General features: G+C 39.7%; 1 protein-coding gene across 6 annotated transcripts in view; it reads left to right on the top strand.

Annotated features, from left to right (window-relative positions):
• The first annotated feature begins 1,007 nt into the window (after positions 1–1,007).
• Positions 1,008–8,381, top strand: part of DYNC1I1 (dynein cytoplasmic 1 intermediate chain 1) — a 178,606-nt gene continuing 171,232 nt past the window's right edge. For 2 of the 6 annotated variants that reach the window (XM_029961804.1, XM_029961803.1), the window contains exon 1: positions 1,010–1,197. The gene's annotated coding sequence lies outside the window, so the exon portion shown is untranslated. Of the gene's footprint in view, positions 1,198–8,381 lie in introns of all 6 variants that reach the window. The other 4 variants (XM_029961801.1, XM_029961799.1, XM_029961802.1 and 1 more) reach the window with 4 other exon arrangements.

Here is an 8,381-nt window from a genome sequence, read left to right as displayed (position 1 = left end):
ATGAGTCTTTTCGAACAAAATTATAATAGAATGGAATATTAATGTTAGTCAATACTAGTATTGATTTTTAAGTCTTTAAATGAAGATCATGCCTCCTCAGCATTGATTCAGTAAAGTTCGATTAAGTTTTTCCTAAAAAACTTTCTGATCTCACTAAACTAAGTGATTAATTAGTGGTAAGCATAATTAAAGTCAGTGGCCTCCCATTTTTTGTGTTATTTATCTGAAGGTATTGGGTATATATATATATATAAAGCATTAAGACTGCTGTGCTTTCTCATATCACATAAGGTCTGATTTTGCTAAAGAGCCAACTATCATGTACCTGTGTTCTCCCCATTTCTCTCTTGTGATATTACAATGATTTGTAGACTTTTTTAAACTGTGTTCTGCTCTTAGTCCTCAAGACTAAGTTCCAACTTATTGGTTGGAACCAGTAAGCCCATACATTTTACAGTTTGATATGGCTGGAAACCAGACATGGACGACTTCTGATTGCCTTGTGGACCTTCAGTGGTCCAATATTAGAGAGCCACTAGTAACAATTGATTTATTATAAAAAAATAAATGTTTCTCATTTGAAGAGAGCTGGTGGCCTCTAACTAGTGTCCTGGTCTCAAATTCTGGAACCAATGTCCTGGCATAGTGAGTCATGTGCCGAGGGTTACTTCTGGAGGAGTCCTGCAGTGTGCTCCAGAGATGTGATTGCCCCATCATTTAGGCTGGGCACTTGTTTGCTTCTGCTCTCAGTCAGCCCATTTGTCAAGTTTCTTTTCAGTGGAAGCCAGGGCACTTGAGAGTTATGTGGTTGTGTTGGAGAGAAGAGCTCACGTGCAGCCAGCCTTGCCTTGGTAGGAGGCTGTGCTTAAGGTGCAGAGTGTGCCTGGGACACATAACCTGAATTCCCCAGGCTGGAAGTTCTTATGTTGCCTGGGGAGCTCAGCTACATCTATACTGAACTAAAAACTCCCTTTTTCACCTTAGAGTTCTACTTCTGATGTGTTCTTACTCTTGAACCCCCAGACTCAACAGCCTGGATGTCTGTTGTCTGTCTCTCCTAGGCTGCTCCATCTAGTTTGCATTCCTTGAGCCCATCTGTCAGACTGTGTGCTCCATGCTGAGGTGCATCTGACATCTGCTTCTGCTTTTACTGTACCCTGATTTTAATGGGACCCACCTAAGGTAAAGGAGTCTCAGGTAATTTTTGCCTTTGCTTAAAGAGATATTTGCCTTCATCTATGCTCTAACCAGCAAGCTACAGTAGGCACCTTCCCAGTCTTTCCCACTGAAGCAGCTCCACAGAAGTCCAAAGTATTATAGTTTCTTTGGGTGTGACAGAGCGTGTGGAAGAAAGAGAAAGGACTCTTCAGCACCTTGCTTCGAACACTCAGAAAGAAAGGAGTCTTCGACTCCAGATACGAAATACAGCATTGTATTGTAAGCTAAACAGTCACTGTGTATAATATAAACTAACCCTGAAACAAAGGCTAGAACCCAGGGGCCTCTGCTAGGGACTAATGTTTGCTCTCTTGCATCTGCTTCTTCTGGTCCAATGAATCTTTGCAGAAAAGAAATTAATAGAAAATAGCTTCAATTGTTAAGAATGCAATCTCCATTCCTCCAGTCTTTCTCACCCATTGGCCAACAGTCACCCTAGGGATGTGGGGTTTAGTCTTCTCAAGACAAAAAACCTCCAACTGCCCCAACCCCCCCAAAAAAAACCCACAAACAAAAAAAGACCCCCCAAAACATGCTTCTTCTTTTTGTGTGGAATACTTTAACCACAAAAAAGATAAATGGAAGACATAGACTACTTGGTTCTCAGTTCTTTTTCGTATTCAAATTCTTTGCAGAAGTCCTTTAAATTATGCTGTTATACATCTACATTTATCATCTTGCTTTTTCATCTGGAAATCTCTTTTTTCTCTTCTGTGGATCAACAGGAATGATTGGCTAAGGCAGGCTCTGAGCATTCATCTTGCTTTGTTAGTACAGCCACATAAGCCCTGGGAAGTACAAAAGGAATGATAGTGTTGTTTATTCTACTTTTTGAGAACTCTGCATATTTCTTACATCCAGGGCTCTTTGCTGCTTTCTAAATCTTTAGGTGTGTTGACTTCAGAGATGAAATAAATTTGTAATATTTTTAACCTAATTACATCCTTAGAAACATCAGCGGCAAAGCAAAGCATATTTTGTTATAAGAAAGAAACGATACCCATGTAAGTCTTCCAGCAAAACCTGTGTGTTGGCAGCATAGCTTGTTCTTTGATGTCTCTCTAGCAGTTGTCATAACTGGGTTAAGAAACAGACACTAGAGAATGCATTTTTCATGTTTGGGTAAATGGCTTTAAGTATCAGTTTGGTAGCCATGTACCACTAGGGTTATCTCAGGGAGAGGGTGGAAAAGTCAGAGGGGTCAGTTTTACCCCTCCATAAGGAGTGGAAGTACATGTTTTAATGTCTCAAATGTTTGCAGGATGGAGAAAAGGAGTCTTTGTTCCACTTCAGGAGAGACTAGCAGGCATCTTGAAGCAAAATTCTATGTTAGGTTTTAGTAAATCATTAAATATACTATTGGGAGGCACTTTGGTACTGTTAGGATGAACCAGATATTTTACATAGGTTTTGAAAAAGTGGTCATATCCATGATAGCAGAAGATAATACTAAAATCTGAGCATTATATAAGAAGTAGATACAAAAGAGATTGAAATAAAAAATGTGAAAAAAAGGCTTTTTTTTTTCTAGAAAAGTGACCTGCAGCTTGAGAATTAGATTGTCATGTCTCTCACATTATCCATCTCTAAAGTCTTATCAATTTACAGCTTGAATTTGATTTTCTTTTAATGTCAGAAAACATTTTTAAACTATCTTGCTATGTCACAGAATAGCCAGAGTTGGAAGGGACCTTAAGAGATCATATATTTCCAACCCCCCTGCCATGGACAGGCACCTTTCCCACTTTTAGTTTTCAGCTCAGAGCTCCATCCAGCCTGTTCTTAAACACTTCCAGGGATTGGGCATCCAGAAGTTCTCCGCACAACCTGTTCCAGTGCCTCACCACCCTCACAGTAAAGATTTTTTTCCTAATATCTAGGAAACTCTTTCATCTGGAATCCATTCCCCCTTTTCCTATCACTACATGCTCTTGTAAAAAGTCACAGAATCACAGAATCAATTAGGTTGGAAAAGACTTCTGAGATAATTGAGTCCAACCTATGACCTAACACCACCTTGTGAACTAGACAATGGCACTGAGTGCCATGTCCAGTCTTTTCTTAAACACCTCCAGGGACAGTGAATCCACCATCTCCCTGAGCAGCCCATTCCAATGCCCAGTCACCCTTTCTGTGAAGAATTTCTTCCTTATGTCCAACGTAAATCTCCCCTGGTGCAGTTTAGGACTGTGTCCTGTTGTCCTATTGCTAGTTGCCTGGGAGAAGAGACCGATCCCCACCTGACTACAACCTCTTCCTCTTTCTTGTGGGGTCCCTTCAGGGACTGGAAGGCTGCTATTAGATCACCCTGAAGCTTTTTCTTTTCCAGGCTGAACAACCCCAGTTCTCTCAACCTTTCCTGAGAGGAGAGGAGAGGTGCTTCATCTCTCTAATCTATTTGATGGCCCTTCTCTGGATCTGCTCCAACACATCCATGTCCTCCCTCTGCTGGGGGCCCCAGAGCTGGATGCAGTACTTGAGGTGGGGTCTCACCAGAGTGGAGCAGAGGGGCAGAATCACCCCCCTTGATCTGATGGCTACGCTGCCTTTGATGCAGCCCAGGATATAATTGGCTTTCTGGGCTGCAGGTGCACATTGCCAGGTCATGCCCAGCCTCTCACCCACCAGCACCCTCAAGTCCTTCTTGGCAGGGCTGCTCTCGATCTATTCATCCTGCAGTTCCTCTCTGAAGCAAGCTGGGAAAATCACAGAAGATAACATAGTGCAGTGAGAAAGACCAGTTAATGTGTGGGGAATTTAGAGTCACAAAGATTTGGAATTTTGTTAAGTCCAGTCCCAGCCATATACAGAGCCATGTGTGGAGCCCTGCATCTTACTGCAGCTGAACAGTATAAACCGAACAGAAACAGAAACTGATAGAGAGGGAAGGGACCAAGAATACTCAGAAGTCTTCTATTCTGCAAGATCTAAATGTTGTCAGGCATGCAATTGGCTGTTTTGTTAAAAACATCCACTCTTTGTAACGGGCACAATTCCTGAGTCAGATCCCCAGGAAGTACAGATCAGTATTGGCTGCATCATTGAAGATCATATCCCAGCAGCACATCTGAGATAACTGTGCAGTTACAACTGTGCTCATTAATGCTTATGGAGGAAAAATCCAAGACACTTGAAAAGACCTATTTAACCAGTTTTCTTTGAGGTGATACATGCAATCAGTTTTATGGAACACATTATAAAGGGAACATATTTGGAGGGAGATGTGCAGCAGTTTTGCTAGGATAACCTGTTAATGTCTAGTCCTTAAGTTCATTCTACTCCTAGTTGGAATGTTGTGTGTTTCTTACTTATCTCCAGTGAGTCGTTGCCAGCAGCTTGTTCACTTCAAACTTGATGGCTCTTCCATGGCACTATGCTTGTTGGAATTGAAAAGGTCATGGTAAATTTAAGAGATTAATGAGAGACTGGGATGATGAGAAGGTGTTGCTTTATTGACACTACTCCTGGTGCTGGAAGAATGGGCAGTAGTAGAGCTTTGCTCATATGCTGCTTTGTGAGAACCCTATAATGCTGCTGAAACTGAATTAATTTTGTAGCAGGGCCATTATTGAAGAACAAGAGTGAAAAGATTAAATGGTAATAAATTGTAAGGGATGTATAATGGAGCAGTTGTGGATACATATCTTACACCCTGTCAGCATTAAAATAAATAGGCTAGAGATGTGCTGACCTGTTGCATAGCAACCAGGAGGAAGCACAGAACCAAATCTCTGAATGCTTGTGATTTGTAAACCTTTATAGAACAGAGTACAAGACCTTTACCCATCTGCTAGAAATGTTCAGAAGCTGAAGGATAAAAATGGTCCATTCCCTGAAATCTAACTCTTGACAACCATTTTTATTTATAGATAAATACACAGATACAGTGTATTTTGCCTCAAGGTTATATAGAAAAAGAATATTTAGTCTCTCCAATTTTAGTTAGTGTTTTCCTGAACTCATCACACAGGAGATTCCTCTAAATGCTGCAAATGCTATGTTTTTGCAGCTGCAAATATTTGCCCATTGTTGTGATCTTGTAAACATTTATATGCCCATTTAGCAAAATTATTTATGTTATTCGACTGAAGTCAAGTACAAATTCTGATGCACGATGAAAAGAGGCACTCATGTTTATTTAAAAATCGATGTTGAGAAGATGATTCTGGCTCCTCTTGCCCATTTGAAGTGTGTTTCAAACATTATTTTCAAATGAATACGATGGATTAGAATGCATTTATACTAGGGTAGCAACTCCCTATGGTTTCTTGCAGACCAAAGTTGTTTGTCTGCTTTGTACAATTTCATACTTTGCATACACACTTTACAGTTCTAAAAGTCATAGGTAGATCTCATGGGAATTTTTTTTCTGTTGCAAAAAGGTATGATATTCCTAACTTTAGGAAAGATGCTCATTTGCACCAAGTAGAGATAAATATGGTATATTATAGAAATGAATTGTTTTTTTCCAGTAGAACACTTCATATGTAGTAGTTTCAATAGTAATAGTACTCCCACTCTATAAACCCATTCTTTATAACCAAGAATCACTGTGTAATGTATTTTATTGTGCAACATCCTTTGCATTTCACACTAAAGACATTTTGCAGTTTTGGACTCAAGAGTAACTGGCTCTTTATGAAGGCGTATGAATAATACATCTACAAATACTAGATGCTGCCTATTTATTTCAGAGAAGTATATTAATGATTCAATTATAATTAGTTATATAGGATGACTAATGCCATATGTAACAGAATTTAATGAACCCCTTTGGTACTTGCAGTGGACATTATAACGAAAAGGACAACACAGGAAGTCACAAAACAGAAGAGACTTTGAGGCTCATGAAGTGGTGAAAACTTCTACTCTAGTGCAGCCTACTGAATGAACAGCATGTAAAAATCCCCCAAACACCAAAAAGCTGTAAAATCTGTAGGCTTTTTTTATCTCCTACCAGATTTGGAAACCTAGGTTTCTTTTTAGATGAGCTTGGTGATAGCATGCAGACAAGATACTGTTCTAGGAAATATAAAGAATGGGCTTGATGAGGAGGGAGATATTATATGTTCTTTTCTTTTTCTACTTAAAAAGTGTGCACTGTCATGATTTTCTTGTCTTATTTTATTCATTATACATTGGGCATTCTGGCCTTATTTTTTCCTGTATTTAGTCCAGCCTATGCACATATCTTGCCACTCTTTGTACCTGTAATTCTGGTTTTATTACTCTAGGAAGTATCTATTTATTGATGCTGAGATTCTAGTAAACCTCTTAATGCCTGTGACTGTTTCTGCTGTAAAGTGCTCACATAAATGCTTCGAAAAAGTATCCGCTCAAATATTGTGATACTGATCATTGATAAAGACCTTGTAGTTTATCATAAAACTGTAATAACTTGATTGGCTTGTACCTGTACTTGCATGGCTTTTAGCATAGTTGAGGGTAAAACGCTGCTGTTTGCATCGTCCATGCTTATATTATTACTACTGTCACTAATGAAATGGTCATGAGATGTTACTACTTGTGTGATAAGCTTAGGGAGTAGTTTGGCATATGTTCTGTACAGCAGAGAAGTCTGTGTAAACATCATTATTATTTTAAGATTAATGTAAATGGTCTTTCAAGTATCTTGTTTCATATACTGACAAGCTAAAAGGAACTGCTGGGAGAATATTAAGGACAGGATTCTTCTCACCCAGTCTGAGACATTTACAGTGGAGATTTCTAGAACTTAATGTAGATCTCCCAGGGCCCTTTATCATCATTAGAGAGGAACTGGTGACTTTGAGGCATACTTAATTTTAACTCCTTTTAAACATCTGCTTTAGTACAATTGGAATCACATCCTAGGATACCCAGACTCTTTTGATTTTACCTATATTGATGGTAGCGATAGCTGTGCATGAATGTTTGGGCATCTGGATTTTGTGAGCTAAGCCCAGTAAATGGTGAAGTCCCAGAAAACAGTCCCCAGAAGCTGGCAGTGCTTTTGCACATTCCTGAGTAGCTGCCATCATGGTGGATCTGGTGCATAAGTATTGAGTGTGTAAGTGGAATTGGCTGTATCTCCAAGCCTAAGAGGGGACTCTCAGGCACATTTAATGCATATGGGGAAAACTGGCATCTTGAAATAGAACAGTCTGTTTCATAAAAGTCATACCATGAGGAGCTGGCTCCTTTCCTCAGTATCTCAAAGGAAGGAGAATTCTCTCAGTGTATTAGGAGTGCAGGTGGGTGCTCTCTGTGCAAGGTCCTGTCATATCACAAGAACCTATATTAGCATGGTGGAAAGTTCTTCTGAAGTGGGAGGACTCTCCCCTTTTATAACCATGTCACTTGACAGTAAGCTGGGCCAAACAAATAAAAATTGATCTAAGATTATGCATCTCCCTTGAAGAGGGAGATGTTGCCCCTCTATGAGAATTACTTCTACACTTAATGCAAGGGTCAGTCTGTTTGTTCCTGTATGTTCCTTCTCCCACAAAGGGGATTTAATCGCTTCACTACAAAATGTGCTCCTCTCTGTTTCTCTCTGACTGGTACCTTCTCTCTCCCAGGCTGGAGATTAGGTCATGCATAAACCTTGGGCTGTCATTCTGCACCACAGAGAACATTAAAAGTAAATCTTGTTTACTGTTTGACTTCATCTCTCTTGGTGTGGTGTGCCTTTTGGCACACAGAATGGCAATTATTAGAAATTTGCTCCCAGTAATGAATACAGTGTTAACTCAAGGTTAATGCCAAGCAGAGTGACAAGTACGCTTGCCTTTTTGCTTGCTACTGAATTGCTGGCATCTGAGAAAGATGGTTACATGCTTGTGGTGTTCAGTTTGTGCTAAAATTGTAAACAGCCAGTTTAAAGTTTGGTAAGCTGTCTGGAGGGCTAAGGCATGACTATAATATATGCAGGATGAAAGTATATAACTCAACTCTGGCAACATTCTTTGAAGGAAATTTAATACATTGTCTTCGGTGTATGCAAGATCTGTTTTATTAAAAATAAAGCAAAGGTATAACAGGATTTGATCACCCTGACTGCAACATTGTAAAGAAAGGGCCAGGCACTAAACCATTGATGCTTAAATCAGGGGAAAAGCTAGTTAGCTTCCCTGACATTAGGAGAATGAATTTTTAGAATGCTGTTCATTGATATCTGACAA

This window comes from Manacus vitellinus, unplaced genomic scaffold (assembly GCF_001715985.3).
Source record: "Manacus vitellinus isolate BGI_N305 unplaced genomic scaffold, ASM171598v3 scaffold_3_pilon, whole genome shotgun sequence".
Lineage (NCBI taxonomy): Eukaryota > Metazoa > Chordata > Aves > Passeriformes > Pipridae > Manacus > Manacus vitellinus.
Note: the sequence above shows the minus strand (reverse complement) of the source record. Positions and strands in the feature narration are given on the sequence as shown.